An 18,039-nucleotide genomic window follows, 5' to 3' on the forward strand; every position below is an offset into this window, starting at 1 on the left:
GATGTGTTTTATCATTTAATGAATGGACCACTATTAATCATTAATAGATTGCTTGATATTAATTATTAATATTAATTTGATAAGATAGTAGAAGCGGTTAAAAACTACAATTGTCAACCAATCTGCTTTGTGTGCAATGCATACGGTTAAAAATATCTGCAATAATTAAATTAATGGATTTAGCTTACCTTCATCCTTTCACCAAGTGAATTGCGCACTCTGGATTTGAATTCCCCCCCTTTGCTGGTGTCTCCCTCGTCTCGTCTGAGATGCACGTTGATCAGGCTCAGGTTGATCGTTGATCAGGTGAAGTCCACCTGGTTTTACAGGATTGGATGAGTTTATGAGACGGCAGCTGCATTTCTTTCTGTTTTGCTGCGAGTGCTTTGTTTGCTGGATTGCTATGATTGAAGTGTTGTAGGAGTCTGCTAGCAGCTACAATGACTCGGTTAATGGAGGTAGCGAAACCGTCGTTAATGGCCAGCTGCAGAGTGTGGGCGAAACATGGAACCGAGTGCCAATTGACTCGTGTGGGACTGTTTGCCGAGACGATATTCCGTGCATTGTCGTGTACACAAGCAACTACACGCTGTTGGGAAAAACGGTCTGGCTAGTTACTGGACCAGATGAAATGAGACGGAGAGGTAATAAAGTCTATCGGCACGAGGACCTTGGATTTATTAAGTAAAGTGGCAACGGTTATACAAAGTCATAAGCGTGAGAAATCGAATATGTCTAAGTCCCTAATCAGCGCTGATGGTTCGTCCGGAGCTTCGCCTCCGTGGAAGGTCTGCTTCGGAAGAAGGTGAAGAGTCTCAGAGTGATACAGTTTTATGCTGTATCTCCTCGTGATGAGGTGTGTGCGTTTGAGATGTGTGTGGTTCTGTGTGTTTTTACTTGACCTTGGTTCCCAGGCACTAGTGTATGCATGTATATCTTCTTGTGTTCCTCCTTACGGGGGAGAGCTTCAGAGCATTCATCCGTTGTGGTCCTCCCGTCCTTGAGGATGACTGGTGCATTGTCTGAGTGTCTACTATCTGCCGGGAGGAGATATGGGGCCCTGGCTCCGGCCCTGACCTGACTATATTCTCATGTATGTGTTATGTGTTAAAACTTGACTATATTATAAGGTGACTGCCATGTGATGTGCTCATTAAGCTAGGGTAGGAGTTAGCTATATTTATAATGTACATGTGATGTGCTCAGCAGGTTATTTTGCCCCAACATATCCCCCTCAAGTCGTCGCAAGACGACTTTTACTCATTAGGGGTACGAGGGATAGGACTCCAGCGCGGGACTACCATCATAACATTATTTAACAATAACAATATAAATGCAACAATCACACAAATACACTAACGATCACAGGAAAGAAATGTAACCACGAAACGTGTCCCTAAATAATAGCGAAGATATGAGGCAGATAGCGAATGGCAATCCCCCTCAACCCATCCCCAGAGGACCACACACTAAGGATGTGAGGAGGAGTTGACTGGTCGTGTTACAACAAGCAATCACACGCATGGGGCATCCAGGGTAGGCCCGGGGCACGGGAACAACTGAAACCATGGAATAGTCCTGAGCGTCATCACGAGCAGGTGGTCGCAAGGCGCCACCTGAGCATTAGACCCTTTTATTCAACTGCGCTCAGGACCTCATCTGATAAACGGGCAATCAAGGCCCCTGGAATCTCGCCCGTGTGAATCCCCGAGCTCCATCTAGTGGGACAGCGATATAAACAACAACATTTACGTTCCCGGCGTCGGTTGCGTAGACGCGGGCATAGATATGGGAGCGGCTAAAAACAGTGAAGCGTACAGAAGCGAATACAGCCAGGGGTGCCCTCAAGCCGTAAGGGAGCGGGCCGCAGCCCCTGGTACCGGAACGCAGATCCCTGGTCCGGGCGTCGTGGGTGCTTCAGGTGGGAGGGGGGTGATGCCGTTGGCGGGGACGGGAATGGGGCAGCCCACCTGGAGAGGTTACTAGCACGTCACAGGCGGGGGGGGGGGGGGGGGAAGAGGGAAGGGGTGTCAGCCGACGGTGATGGAAGCAGGACGCCGGGGCCGTGCATCTGGAGAGGCCACTCGCACTCACGGGTAGATGTCCGGCTCGGCGGGGACACAGTCGTCGGCGGGGGCTGGGAGTGTCTCTTCGGAGGCGTAGGTTGGGAGTGTGTAGGGGAGCTCGTCCTCAAAGTCAGAGGCTGCAGGGCGAGGGAGGGTCCCTTGGAGGTCTGGTCGTGCTCGGAGTTCCGACAGGATGTGAGGCGCGCAGTTGTGGGGTGTGCCGTCTGTGTCTGCGGGATACTCTCCGGTCATATTTACTCCTTTCGTTGAGTAGCTCACCGAGGGATCTGTCAGGGCCTCGGTCAACCGGATCAGGGTAATGGCGACCGACAGGGTGAAGAGTGAGCTCTCCACTGCAGCCTTGACTCCGTGGGTGGTGTGCACTACCGTGAGGTTGTTCATGGTGAGGAACTGTGTCTTCCGTAGGGCGATGGCGATGGCCATGAGATGTCTGGCACAGTGAGGGAGTCCTAGGCCCGGAGTGGGTAGGGCCGAGCTGTGATAGTGGAGGATCCTTCGGGTGCCGGGCTTTGCCTGCCAGAGGGTGGCCGCTACATTTCCGTTTCTCTGTGTGACGTCCAGATGGAAGGGGGCCGTATAGTCGGGGGCTTGGAGGGCGGCGGCTGAGTGGAGGGCCTGTTTCAGCTGATAGAAGGCGGTGTCTTTTCCTGAGTCCCACTCCAGCGGGGCCCGTAGGTTTCGGGCCCCGGCTGTGGTGACCATCTGGCGGAGTTCGGACGTTCGCTCTGTGATTTCCGGGAGGTACTGGCGGCTGTAGTTGCACAGGCCCAGGAAGGCCAACATTTGCCGAACCGTGGCGGGTTTTGGGTAATTCAGGATGGTTTCTCGGGTATCCTGGGTCATGTCTCTGGTATCTTCTCCGATCAGCCTCCCCAGGAATTTCACCCTGGGCCGGACAGCCTGTAGTTTGGGCCGCTTGACCTTGTACCCTGCTTTCCCTAGGGTTTCGAGCAGGGTCTTGGTAGCATCCACACAGGTTTGTCTGGTAGGCGCGGCGAGCAGGATGTCGTCTACATATTGAACCATAACCACTCCGTCGGGAAGTACAGTGTCCTTGAGGTCCTTCCGCACACAGTCGTTGAATATGGTGGGGGTCGATCGGTACCCCTGTGGCATTCGGGTGTAGGTGAGTTTTTCTCCCCTCCAGGTAAAAGAGAAGATGTCTTGTGAGTCTTTGTTCAGGGGGATGCAGAAGAAGGCGTTGGCCAGGTCTATTGCAGAGAACCAGAGGTGGTCGGGGTTAACCACGTGGAGCGCCACCTGCGGGTTTGGCACCCTCTCGGGGGGTCCTTCCGTGGCGTCGTTTATTAGGCGGAGATCATGGGCCATCCTCCACGTGAGTCCGTCCGCCTTCTTCACTGGGAGAATCGGGGTGTTCCAAAGGGACTGAGAGGGCCGGAGCACTCCTACCTCTTTGAGTCCCTGTATGGTGGCAGTGATCCCTGCTTCTGCCTCGGGTCTGACCTTGTATTGGGGCTGATGAATCGGGGTTTGATCGGGTTTGAGAGGTATTTGGATGTTGTGTTGGGGGGTAAACCCCATGTCGTAGGCGCCGGTGGCCCAGAGATTCTGAGGGAGGCCGTCTAGCATGATCTTTACGTCGGGGTCTTCGGCTTCCAGGGGGCTGGGGGTGTCGACCTCCTCAGGGGCGAGCGGTCGGTCGCACTCCACTCGTTCTGCCACCCCCCAGGAGGCCGTTTGGGGGAAGGAGACCCGGATCAAGCCTTTGTCAGGGGCTAGGTGAATGTGTGGGTTGTCGGTGGGGGCCCACTCTCGTACTTGAGTCGCTCGGCAGACCATGGGCCCCAGCTTCATAGCCGTGTGGTGCTTGGCTACTGCCAGGGTCACGTGTGGTCGGGACTCGGGTTTGAGGCGGTACCAATATTCTTGATCCGGGGTGAGAAGGGTGAGGGCCGCCACCCCCTCAGGTCCGATGAACATTGTTTCGTAGAGGCACTTCTGGCCGGTTCCCTCCATGGTGCGTCTCCATTGTTTGTCGTAGCTTTCGTCTGGGTCTCGAAGGACATTGAGGGTCGTGTGGAGGGGGTCGTGCGGTGGGTAGAAGTCCCCCTGTTGATGGATCCAGGGGGCCCACTCTCGGTATGTTTCTTCTAGGGGCTTGAATCCGTCCGGGGTAGTCATGTTCCGGATCCAATATACGTCTGACGGGGGGCTTCGGGGCGGGGGTTCATGCACCAGCATCATCTGGAGCGGTTGGTCGGCTTCTGTCGTCATTGTAGTCCCTTCGGGGGAACAGCTGATGAGGCAGTTGATTTTGCTCAGGATGTCTCTACCCATGAGGTTGGTGGGACACTTGGGGGCATATAGGAGGGAGTGGTAGAAGGTTTGTCCCAGGATGGTGAGCGGCAAGGGGGTGGTGAAGGGGTTGGTCTTTTCTATTCCCGAGAACCCCATGGTAGTCAGGGTTCGAGTGGAGAGGGGCGGGATTTCATGGTTCAGGTCCCCGATGGTGGATACTGTGGCTCCGGTGTCGACCATGAAACGAATTGGTGTTTGGTTTACGAGTCCGTCCACCATTGGGGCTCCCGTTCCCAGGTTCACCACCTGGGTCCCTCTCGAGGCTCTCGGGTCCCGTCAATATTGGCCGTTGTATCCCGGGTCCTCCCAGAGAGGGTACATCGGGGTCCCGGGGTTTGAGGCATGTGTCGGTCCATTTCCAGGGTTACCGCGGGTCGGGCCGGGTTGCTGCTGATGATCCTGTTGGCCGTGTTGCATCGCTGGCTGTCCAGGCAGCGGGGCCGGAGGCGTGGCCACTTCGAGGGGCATGATCTCGGAGGCGTGGTCTTTGTTGGACTCCTTCTTGTCCCGGTTGTGTTCCTGGGTTGCTTTCTTGACGTCCATGCGCAAGAGTCGTTTCCTCAGGTCGCGGTCTTCTTTGACGTCCTCGTCCTCCCGTTCTTGCTCCAGGTTCACGTGGTGTGTAATGGCCTCCTCCCAGTCCATGGCGTTCATTCTTCCGAGTCCAATCACTGTTTTGAGGCCTTCGCGGGTCTTGGTGCAGAGACCCGTCTCAACCACGATCCGGAACATGGCCTCGGTGGCGGCGGAGGCTCCTGGTCGGGTTCCGAATCCGTCTTTCCATCGTTCAGTGGCTCTCGTGAGGTATTCGCCCGCTGATTCACTGGGTTTTCTTTTCAGGCCGGTCATGCATGCTGCTGAGTTCTGAGGGGGGTATAGGCCCCTCAGGGCCTCCCACCATATGGGGCGGAAGGGGTCGAAAGGGGAGTCGTCCGGCTCTCTGGTGGTTCTGGCTGCGGTTTCCACGTCGTTCACTGCCCGGGGTCCTTCTCCTCTCATGAGGACCGCTCAGATGTCCCCCATGGTGAGCCGGTCAGCTGTGGTCAGTCGCTCGAGGTTTCTGATCCACTTGCCCGCCCCCTGTTTGATCGGGGGAAGGTCTTCCACTAGTCCCTTGAGGTCGCGGTGGGTCCAGGGAACGTACATCGCTCGTCCTGCAGGGGTGTCCATTAGCGGGAACATCAGTCCTGGGCCCTCATCCAGGTCGCGGTTCGTCCGGCGGTCGAGGGCTTGGCTCCGTTGTGTCGGGGGGCCGGCTTGTGGAGTGCTGGTGATGGCCAGGGTCGCGATCGGGGTTGCGGTACTTCGGGCTTGTGATCTGCCCGGGCCAATTGTCCTGTGGATTGCGCCTCTTCCCCACCTCTGATCTCTGCCTTCGCTCCTTTCCCGCAGCTGTCGAGACAGGAGATGGACTTCTGTCTCGATGCCGAGGGACATTCTTTCCAGCGCTTCTTCTTTCCATCTCGTTCCCACTGGGTCCCACTCTACGGTGTCTGCGTCTTCTTCACCTCTTTCGTCTCTTTCCTCGTGTCTTCCGTGTCTCCCCTGGGGAATCCCGGAGTGTCTTCTCATTTCTGTTGTTGCTACTGTCACTTCCGTTTCTTCTTCTTTAGACGATAGGTTGATCAGGAAGGAGGCCAAGTCCAATGTGTTGGCGCCAGGTACGCCGATCCGCGTACGCATCCTTTCTGCTTCCGGTTGGGCTTCCCCTGGTGTTGGTGGCCTGGTTTCGGGGGCCTGGGCTTGGCTGTAGCTGGAGGAGGGGGGTGTCCAGTTCTCGGTGCTGGATGGTTCTTGCCCCAATGGCCCGGCCCTTCCCGGTATCATCGGGCATGGGGAGGGAGCTGTTGTCAGCTTCGGGCTTTCCTTGCTTTGTGGGTGGTTTGTCCTTGTGAAGTGGACCCCTTCTTTGGCCCGTTCCGGTTCCGGGGGGGGGGGTCTTTGCCAGGTCACCGTGACCGGGGACTGAGATGTGGCGTGGGTTATTTCAATAACTGGGCACATGAGATGGGGGGACCCGGGGACCTGGAAGTCGGTTGGGGCATAGGGGAGGGAGTGGTTGTACGGAGGTGGGCGGGCCTGCTCATCGGCCTTCGGTAGGGAGGGATAAGGTGAAGCTGTCAGGCTCGGTTGGGTAGGGGTTACTTGGTCCGTTAGGAAGGGATTCCTGGAGGAGGGGGCTGGTTTTAGGGTGTGGGGCGGGAGGCAAGAGGCCAATGCTTTTAATACTAAGATTCTCTTTTGTCTTTTCCGGTCTTGGGTTTCGAGTGCATCCGTTCGTCCCGTCTTGGCTCCTGTGTTGTCGCGACGGACCTTTGCCCGCTCATACTGGCTGCCAATGTGCGCGTGTATGGCGGCCCGGCCGGTCTGGTCGAGGGGTCCCATTCGGATCACGCCCTCTTTCTGCCAGGTTTTAATGTAGACATCACATCGGTTCTCCCATTTCTTCCGGTCTTGGCCTTTCAATATTTTCCCCGGTTCAGCGTTGAGGCACAACCAGCCCAGCGCTCTGGTCCGTTGCTCGTCCGACATGGTGGGTGTGTTCGCCGTTCCTAAGCAGCCTGGTGTGGGGGTGGTCGGGGTCGTGGACGCCTTTGCACTGGAGGCCGGGTGCGAGGAGGTTTGTCTTTTTATCTTTATTAGCAACCGGGATAATTCTTCTAGCAGGGGGTGATCGAGAGTCGGGGTTGGATTGGTATTGATGTTGTCCAGTGAGGGGCGCGGTAGTTGGGGAAGGGTAGAGTTGGAGTGGTCCAGCAGGGGGCAGTCTAGTTGGGGGAGGGTAAGGTTGGAGTGGTCCAGCAGGGGGCGCTGTAGTTGGGGAAGGGTAGAGTTGGAGTTGTCCAGCAGGGGGCGCTGTGGCTTGGGAAGGGTAAGGTTGGAGTGGTCCGGCAGGGGGCAGTCTAGTTGGGGAAGGGTAAGGTTTGAGTGGTCCAGTAGGGGGCGCGGTAGTTGGGGAAGGGTAGAGTTGGAGTTGTCCAGTCGGGGGGCGCTGTGGCTTGGGAAGGGTAAGGTTGGAGTGTTCCGGCAGGGGGCAGTCTAGTTGGGGAAGGGTAAGGTTGGAGTTGTCCAGTGGGGGGCGCTATGGCTGGGGAAGGGTAAGGTTGGAGTGGTCCAGTAGGGGGCGCTGTAGTTGGGGAAGGGTAGAGTTGGAGTTGTCCAGCAGGGGGCGCTGTGGCTTGGGAAGGGTAAGGTTGGAGTGGTCCGGCAGGGGGCAGTCTAGTTGGGGAAGGGTAAGGACGGAGTGGTCCAGTAGGGGGCGCGGTAGTTGGGGAAGGGTAGAGTTGGAGTTGTCCAGTGGGGGGGCGCTGTGGCTTGGGAAGGGTAAGGTTGGAGTGTTCCGGCAGGGGGCAGTCTAGTTGGGGAAGGGTAAGGTTGGAGTTGTCCAGTGGGGCGCTGTAGTTGGGGAAGGGTAGAGTTGGAGTTGTCCAGCAGGGGGCGCTGTGGCTTGGGAAGGGTAAGGTTGGAGTGGTCCGGCAGGGGGCAGTCTAGTTGGGGAAGGGTAAGGACGGAGTGGTCCAGTAGGGGGCGCGGTAGTTGGGGAAGGGTAGAGTTGGAGTTGTCCAGTGGGGGGGCGCTGTGGCTTGGGAAGGGTAAGGTTGGAGTGTTCCGGCAGGGGGCAGTCTAGTTGGGGAAGGGTAAGGTTGGAGTTGTCCAGTGGGGCGCTGTAGTTGGGGAAGGGTAGAGTTGGAGTTGTCCAGCAGGGGGCGCTGTAGTTGGGGAAGGGTAAGGTTGGAGTGGTCCAGTAGGGGGCAGTCTAGTTGGGGAAGGGCAAGGTTGGAGTTGTCCAGTGGGGGGCGCTGTAGTTGGGGAAGGGTAGAGTTGGAGTGGTCCAGCAGGGGGCAGTCTAGTTGGGGAAGGGCAAGGTTGGAGTTGTCCAGTGGGGGGCGCTGTAGTTGGGGAAGGGTAGAGTTGGAGTGGTCCAGCAGGGGGCAGTCTAGTTGGGGAAGGGTAAGGTTGGAGTTGTCCAGTGGGGGGCGCTGTGGTTGGGAAAGGGTAAGGTTGGGGTGGTCCAGTAGGGGGCAGTCTAGTTGGGGAAGGGTAAGGTTGGAGTGGCTAAACTTTTGGCGGAGGGGGAGGTGTGGCTTCGGACTGAGCGAGAGAACTCAAAAAATGGCGGCCCTGATGCTATAACTCTGTGTGGCCTGTCTAACACACAAGAGCGGATGAGAGACTAGGGGGTAACTTTTGTCACTCTTGGAGGAGGAGAACGAGAAAAAGGAGGAAAAAACAGGGGGGAGGGAAGCAAAAAACAACAACAGGGCCTATAGACGTTATTCAATACATCCAGATATTCTTTATAGCCAATAATCGTTATCTATCTTTATTGATTAATCTGCGTCAATCAGACTAAACCGTCAACCAACGCGGCAAAGAGATGTTGTTTAGTATTGTGGTTTATCTATGCGACAGGTCCGGCAGTAATTCAAAGAAACACAGTAAAAGAGATATCATTTATCCTTGTCAACTTGTCTAGGTCTAGTTTTAACGGTTCAAACAGTAAATTGAAGCGACACAGTAAAAAAGGTTATTTATCATTGTCAATTTATCTATTTCCGCTGGTTACGCCATAGAGCAACGCAATACGTCAGAGAGACATTTATTCATTATTATCAATCTATCTATTCCTACATTTACCCGTTTTAACGGACAAAGATAGAGCGGATCACGCATACACACCCACTGATTCACTCACAGATTATCACGCATACACACCCACTGATTCACTCACAGATTCCCTCTTTCTCGCAGACGCACCCAGAAACATATCGACAGACTTCTCATTCTGTGTCCCGCACCCACAATCATCAGACACAGCAGAATAGCGTTAAGCATAGCAAAGCAAGCAAGCGTTGCACACATATTTCCATATTTTAGCCGGCCCAAAAATACACTCGCTCTCTTTCTTTCTCTCTCTCTGGGCCTCTTACACACACACACACACACACAGCCACTCCGTCTCTCTCTCTCTTATTCTCGCGCATACACACACTGTTTCCTTTGCAAAGGGACTTTAACCCTGATAAAGGACTCTAAACTTCTCACCACATAGAATTATTTAATACACAGATTATTCCATCTGGGTTCCGAACCCGGCCCAGGCATCCCTCTGAGTCCACTCAATGGCTCAGGCATATATTCCATCTGGGTTCCGAACCCGGCCCAGGCATCCCTCTGAGTCCACTCAATGGCTCAGGCATTAATTCCATCTGGGTTCCGAACCCGGCCCAGGCATCCCTCTGAGTCCACTCAATGGCTCAGGCATATATTCCATCTGGGTTCCGAACCCGGCCCAGGCATCCCTCTGAGTCCACTCAATGGCTCAGGCATATATTCCATCTGGGTTCCGAACCCGGCCCAGGCATCCCTCTGAGTCCACTCAATGGCTCAGGCATATATTCCATCTGGGTTCCGAACCCGGCCCAGGCATCCCTCTGAGTCCACTCAATGGCTCAGGCATATATTCCATCTGGGTTCCGAACCCGGCCCAGGCATCCCTCTGAGTCCACTCAATGGCTCAGGCATATATTCCATCTGGGTTCCGAACCCGGCCCAGGCATCCCTCTGAGTCCACTCAATGGCTCAGGCATATATTCCATCTGGGTTCCGAACCCGGCCCAGGCATCCCTCTGAGTCCACTCAATGGCTCAGGCATATATTCCATCTGGGTTCCGAACCCGGCCCAGGCATCCCTCTGAGTCCACTCAATGGCTCAGGCATATATTCTTTTGGCCATCGGTAGTCTTGTATCACTGACCGATTCTTATAGGCCCTATGGTCTCGAGGGTATTCTTTCACCATGCAACGAGCCGATATTCGATGTGTCACGCATTCGGGGTCAATCGGGTTTTACGGGGAAATGCTGGGGTGCAGTCCTATTAGTCCCCACGAGATATCCCGTAGCGAACCGTTCTCACAGTCTCATCTCCTAATGTGGTTCCTATATAACTATGCAGAGTTTGGATTTTATCAACAGGTTCTGCCTACCTTTTGTTGTGCGATCGCGAGGTGAGACTGCAGGAATCGGTCCGGTTCTCCGGGGTCCCGAGGCCGTGCCGCTCTCCGTCTCTCGTTTCCCAGTTGCGGTCCAATTCAGAAAAAATCACGTCGGGGTCACCAATTTGTTGGGAAAAACGGTCTGGCTAGTTACTGGACCAGATGAAATGAGACGGAGAGGTAATAAAGTCTATCGGCACGAGGACCTTGGATTTATTAAGTAAAGTGGCAACGGTTATACAAAGTCATAAGCGTGAGAAATCGAATATGTCTAAGTCCCTAATCAGCGCTGATGGTTCGTCCGGAGCTTCGCCTCCGTGGAAGGTCTGCTTCGGAAGAAGGTGAAGAGTCTCAGAGTGATACAGTTTTATGCTGTATCTCCTCGTGATGAGGTGTGTGCGTTTGAGATGTGTGTGGTTCTGTGTGTTTTTACTTGACCTTGGTTCCCAGGCACTAGTGTATGCATGTATATCTTCTTGTGTTCCTCCTTACGGGGGAGAGCTTCAGAGCATTCATCCGTTGTGGTCCTCCCGTCCTTGAGGATGACTGGTGCATTGTCTGAGTGTCTACTATCTGCCGGGAGGAGATATGGGGCCCTGGCTCCGGCCCTGACCTGACTATATTCTCATGTATGTGTTATGTGTTAAAACTTGACTATATTATAAGGTGACTGCCATGTGATGTGCTCATTAAGCTAGGGTAGGAGTTAGCTATATTTATAATGTACATGTGATGTGCTCAGCAGGTTATTTTGCCCCAACAACGCCCGGTGAGGAGTCCCCATGTTTCCACAGCCTGCTTTAACTTGTCGGCTAAATTGTCAGCCGTATGCCTCACTGGCATGCTCTCTGTGAGTAGGACTGCTGACATTACCTGCCAGTCCGGTTCAATGTAGTGGCAGGTAACTGTGATGTAGCTTTCTGTAGTCAAGGAAGTCCAACAGTCTGTTGTGAGAGCCACATTCGCGGGTGCAAGTTGTGTTTTCAACTTCTTCCTCGCGTAGCTTGCTTCCACGCGGGTGCTTATGGTTGTTCTAGAGGGGATACTGTACCCTGGCTTTGTATTGTACCCCGTGATTGTAGAACCACTCGCTGCTTGTAGCACGGCTGAATGTGACATATTTAGGTGGTAATTCAACGAAGTTGTGGAGTTGTTGCACTTTAAAATACTTCCACATATTGTGCATTTGGCGTCTTTGTGGTCTTTAACCAACTTAAAGTGGCTCCATACTGCACTCCGTTTTGCCCTCTTCATCCTCTGTGTCCCGCTTCTCGTTTGTCTTGTTGTTGTCGTCAGAGCCCTGCTTCGCTTGTGTTCCCCAGGTGTTCCCGCGTGTGCGTCAAATACGTCTGGCGTCAAGCGCGCCCTCACGTGGACTGATGGGGAATTACGGGTTCAAAACGCAATCAATTGCAATGTATTTATTTTAATCTAGCAATTTCTTATAGACAACTAATCGATTAATTGTTTGCATCCCTACTTTGCGCTTTTCATTCAGCGGTCACTTTATTTGTTTCCAACCATTTACTTTTTCTTAAATGGTGTGCATTGTTTACTCCATTTATACTTTTGAACTTTTGTTCAAATCCCTTTACTTGATTTAAGCCATTTAGCATTTCTTTATGTCTTAATCTATGTGGCTTTATTAAAAAGCATTTTCAACCTCACTTTGCACTACAGCACTCACCGCATTTTCTGCAGGAACTGCATTTTCTAGTTTCATATCTGCTTCGTATATTTTCAGTCTCATTGACTTACGGTGAGGCTAGAGCGTGCTGCGTTTGACTTAATAGTAGGCATCTTTACACTTTTGTTCGGTCGCGGCTTGGCACGCCCGGCAATTTCACTGCCTTGCCTGTGTAAAACCAGGGGGTAAAATACCCCGTTGTGACGGAGCGGCCTTTCTTGGTTCACTGGTGAAGGCGGGGCTACGCACGGAGAGTAGACCTTAGAATAATTAGCATTCTACAAAAGTTTTAATTTTTTTATGATTCAAGAGACTCGCATGCAAAAATGAGTATACATCTGGGTGTAGGCTAGCCAGCTCCTACCAGACTCTCGTACTTAATTTCATTTGCACAGAGAGTCTGGCCTCTCTCCATTGACAAACGTTAACTCACTTGAGGCGGGTGTCTGTTGGAGTTTAAAACTAGTGGATCTGCCCAGTGCCACTCTGGATCTGCCATAACCAATTGCTAACGTTTGACTACAACTCAAACTAGCGTACGACCTCAACGTAATTGTTCTCAGCCACTTCCTCTGTTCGCTGATTGGACCGGCAAAATTTGGCAGGAGAAAACCCGCAAATATACCGCAAACCCAGATGTAGTACTGAAGGGAAATTAAAATTGAGCGGAAGTACGTAGGCGGGCGGAGCCAGGCTAGGTGTAGGCTACAAAAGCGATTAACTATTTACAAGTGCAAAAATGCCAACATGTTCTTTAGTTTGCTGACCACTTGTTTTTTTTTATCCAGACAAAAGTCTGGTAAGGACAGTTTCTCTGCGTCTATCAAACCGTCTTTCCCCGTCTTTGTTTAATGCGACTGCATCACCTTCTCTCCCATGATGGTAAGCAGCACGCAGATTTCACTGTCTCTCCAGTCAGAACTTTTCATGTTGATATCACGCTGCGTTGTCTCTGTTGTAGGGACAACGCAGAGACACCTCTATGAATTAGTAAACGTCTAAGTCACGCCCCTGGAACCGCGGAGCCGTCTTATCGCATTTGCATCAGAATGAAACCGCTAATGTGTGTAGGGTCCGGGAGGGTATATTGAGGTGCTCAAGCAGGCAATTTACCTCAAGCAGTGTAAGCGCACGGACCACGCCGGGGAAAAAGGCGTGCATAAGACGGGCATATTTGGCAGCGTAAAGACATTTAAATTCTGCCAGATTGGGCGGTTTCCTGTCCAATTGGACTACTTTCAATCATGTTAGGCTGGAAAATATTGCATTGGGCGGGAACATACAATTTGGACTGGTTTTTGGCGGGATTATTATAATCGACTGTTCGGAGATGCTCGCAGGTTTCTGGGGCTTCTTCGGCATTCTGGTGTTTATTTTGGGCTTCCCATTATCCATCTGGGTTCTGTGGGACCTGGTCGACAAACACTACAGAGGAGGTCAGCCCTGGACCCCCAACACCGTGTTCACCCTGAATGTCACCGTGATGGACTTGGTGTTCCTGGCCTTCCTACCGGTCGATGTTTTCAACGTTTCTTTTATTGACAACAAGATTCTCATGAAAATCAGCTTTGTGACGTTCAGTCTCAATTTCACCGGGCGTCCCCTGCTTATGGCCTGTATCTGCCTGGACTGCTACATGGCCGTCCACCACCCCCTCCGCTACCGCTCTCAGACCCTCTCCAGCAGGGGGATAATCACCGCTGTATTCTGGCTCGCTTCCTTGGTGAACGGAGCTGCATTCATCATGGAACAAAAACTGCTGTCTGCGGCTGGTATGTGGGGGCCGTTCCTCTCCTCTGCGGTGGTCATCGTGTACTGTGACTGCTGCCTCCTGTGGACACTGAGTAGGTCCAGGACGTCCCGAGGTGAGCCACACCAACTGAAGAAGAGAGCTCTCTACATCTCCATGAGCCTGCTTGTCACCGTCGCCAACTACCTTCCTACGATGATCATAGTCCTCTTCGGAAGATATTTTTTTCTTATTAGTTCCGAGGAGCACTACTGTCTCATCATCTTCACAGCCCCGATTCCCTTAGAGTTAACGTCTGTCTTCATGGCCGCCCTCTATCTGATGAAAGTGGGGAAAGTAAATTTCGCAACAATATTTAAACCATTATCCCATGTAATGGAGTTGATCACTACATGTTAGGGTGGATTTAATCGAATTTTGATCACAATTTCGATTCTTGGGTCAAACGATCTCCAAATTAATAAAATCGAGTTGGAACGATTCTTTTGGAATTTTCTGTTGTCTGTGAGGTTTTGTGAAAGAGACGCACATGCGCAATTCAGTCCCTCCCCCTTTATCCGTTTAGCCCTTCCGTCCACACTAAGGCCCCATTTACACGGGACTCTTGCGGTTAAAAACGACAAAAAAATTATCGGAAGTGCCTTTCGTTTAGACGGTGACGGCGTTTTTGGGGCTTAAAAACGCAAAAATCTGAAACCACCCTCCAGAGTGGAAAACTTAAATGCGCTCCGCCGTAGCGGTTCCGTCTACACTGCCAAAACCCAAAACTCTGCTCATATCTGCCCACGTCACGTACGCGTTTACGTCACATACATGCCCCAGTACAGGGAAATAAACTAACATGTTGGATTATTTTGTTGAACATTTTCTATTTTTTATTTTAACAGTTTGTGTACTGTGTAGTTTAAGAATTTTGAAAACTCAGTTACCGTGGGGTTTTTTTGAAATGCGGATTAAATGCATTTTATTTTCAAACTCAAAAAGAATCGTTTGAGGAATCGTGATTTAAACCTTGACAAAAAAATTGTGATTCTCATTTTTTTCAAAATCGAGCAGCCCTACTACACGTGTATGAAGCAAGCAGTACTCTGTTAAACGACAAAATATTATTTTGCCTTTAAATTGGTTGCAACAATATCTAAGGAGATAAACTGTTGGTGTCAAAGCAGAAAGTTGAATTTGTGTCTTCTACTACAGGTCCCAGGAGTACCCAAAATTGTACATAAAAAAAATATAGATGCATAATAAAAGCAAATATATAGTGTCAATATATATAATATAAAAATGTTTTTGTTATTTGTGGCTTATTTGGATTTGATTACAATGTTTTTATGTATGGATTTGGTGGAGGGGATGTTTGTTATATACGTGGTTTGCATCACGTAATGTACTGTCATTTCTGTACAATGCAGGATTGGAAGCCACTGTAATGTGAGATATATATAAAATAATCATTAATAAAGTGGTTCCGTGCAATACCGATTGATCTGACGTGTCTTGACTTCAAAAGACCTCCGACCTCAGATTGTCACACCCACAGATTTATTACGTGTGCAACGTAAAAGTCATTAGGTCAATAAGGTCGCATTCAGGTGTTAATTGTGCGCACCATTGGTATTCTACATGCCATTTTGGTGTGTTGTGTATAAATGTCATCTCATTGAAGACCCATTTTCTGCTGTTGTCAGTGTGTTCTTTGCACAGGCCTTCTGAGGTTTGTAGGTGATAGATAAGATGTTCCAACATAACGTCATAGATAATAGTTAGGTTGCGTTCAGGTGTGTATTTGTTTAATTTCCAGTGCTGAAGGATATGATCAGTTTTCTTGCAATATACGTTTTGGGCGGGTCTTTGGTTGATTGGGCGGTTTTTAGTCTATAGTTGGGCTGGAAATTGTCCAACCAATCTGGCAACACATGCTATCTACACAAACGATATGCCAAATGAAAGCTGAGACTCAATGGAGTCCAACGGTATTAGCCTCATAATCTCTTTAGCTTAATTTGATGAACTAGATGTGAAGGAATAAGGTCAATAACATACCTTTCCAAGTTACCAACACACACACAGACACAGACACACCAGCTCAGCAATTCTATATTTGATCTAAAAGGTATTCAAACTTTATTACATTGGCTATTAGTTTAACTTTTCACTTTATTTGTTTCCCCCCATATTACATTTTTCAAATGGTGTGCATGTTTCCATTGTTTACTCCATTTAGACTGTTCAAATCCCTTCACTTGATTTCAGCCATTTAACATTTCTTTACGCCTTAAACTATGTGGCTTTACTGAAACATATTGTAGCGAGTTCAAGTAACGAGAGCAGGCGGGGTTGTCGGTCTCTCCGCAGGAGGTCGGTTTATTGCGTTTAACCGGAACAGAAAATATTCAAACTACAACACAAAGGGTCCATTCGGAGCCGTCTCGCGGTGGATCGGGGTTAGTTCTCCTCGCTCCGGACCTCCGTGGTCCGTTCGCTCCTGGGTTTGGTCTTTTTTCACTATAACAGAAAGCAGGCACATAAGTACACCCTCCCTGATTGACCTGAGTGCAGACACCTGCTCACCACCAGGTTCAATCCCCCCGGCCAATCCCGTGTGCTCCCAACCTGTCCATACTCCCCCTGCAGGCCAGACGTCGCACGTCCCCCCACACATATATTCAAACTCACTTTGCACTACAGCGCTCATTGCATTATCTGCAGGAAATGCATTTTGTAGTTTGTATTAATATTGTTCATAATTAGAAAGTCACATGGTTTATGACCATATGGCTTGTTAAACCCTTCCGTACACCAGTTTAGAGATACCTTTGTGAAAACTGCGCCATATTCAAATCTATCACTTTTCTATGTTTCTCTCTGTGTGTGCGTGTGTGTGTGTGTGTGTGTGTGTGTGTGTGTGTGTGTGTGTGTGTGTGTGTGTGTGTGTGTGTGTGTGTGTGTGTGTGAGAATCTGTGCTCCCTCTCCCGGGCCCTGATGGTAGAGATGTGTGAGGGAGCGCTCTCTATGAGGACAGGGCTTGTACATCGTCGCAAATCCCTACCTCAATGTTTAGAATTTAAAAAGCCATTGAATTTAATACATGAAATATTACACTTTGAAAACAAGGTTATCTCTAGTTATCAAACATTATTTCAAATATAATTTCAATGTTTACTAATTCAGTTACAAAAATTTTTTTTGCATATATTCTCAATATGATATTCACTACTCAAATTCACGTGTTCGACAGCAACTTTGGGACTTCGGAAAGCAATGGAAAGTCGACACCCTAGCACTTTCTTCTGGTACAAATCACTCACTATTTTACTTCCCCCAAAATACAGATAGAATTTTTTGAGGTAAGATCTCAAATGTCTCAATCAAGAAAGATGCGAGTTGAACTGTGTCATAGCATTCTTTTTTTTGGTTGATCCAGTGAAACAAAGTAAAGTAAACCCAATACTTTTCTTAAATTTTTTATAGCTTTCCAATAAATAATGGCATTTAATAAAACTGAATAGTGCCGTAGATGTAGAACCATACAAACAAAGCTTTCTTTGGAATGCCTTCATTTTAAATTTCACAGGCAAAATTCTTATGGAAACATGCGACTGTCCTATATCTGCCTTTCGTCTCATAGTTCTACATACAGTCCTACCCGTGTTGTCATATTGTTCCTGTAAACCTACCTGTAGTTCTGTAGTCCTACTCTTGATCATATCTGTAGTTCTGGTGTCCTCTTTGTATTCCTACTTGTAGGTCTGCCTGTGGTTCTGTAGTCTTTTATTCTTACCTGTATTGCTACCTGAGGTCCTGTTAAGCTGGAGGTCTATTTATGGTCTGCAGCTGTTGGTTGGTTTCTGAGCACATTATGACCTCGAATAGGGTGAATGGATATCAACAAATTCACAATAATTTGTGACGAGAGAAATAATTCAGAAAACAGCAAAAGTTTGAGCAAAAATAGCCAACGGTTCATTACTATATACAGTGTATATACAAACACACACATATATATATGCACCTGGTCGGAATCCATCACTGCCAAAAGCATGCAAATGCTAGAGAGAGAATAGGAGAGCAGGAGAAGGGTAGAGAAAGAGAGAGAGTATGTGAGTCCAGCAGTTGTCAGTCCATCAGATCAGTGCTACTCTACGTTCTCTACCTGGCAGCGTCTGTTCTCCTGGCCTTCAGGTGGTGCTGGACATGG

The sequence above is a fragment of the Pollachius pollachius genome (genome assembly GCF_949987615.1).
Source record: "Pollachius pollachius genome assembly, chromosome: 19".
Classification (NCBI taxonomy): domain Eukaryota; kingdom Metazoa; phylum Chordata; class Actinopteri; order Gadiformes; family Gadidae; genus Pollachius; species Pollachius pollachius.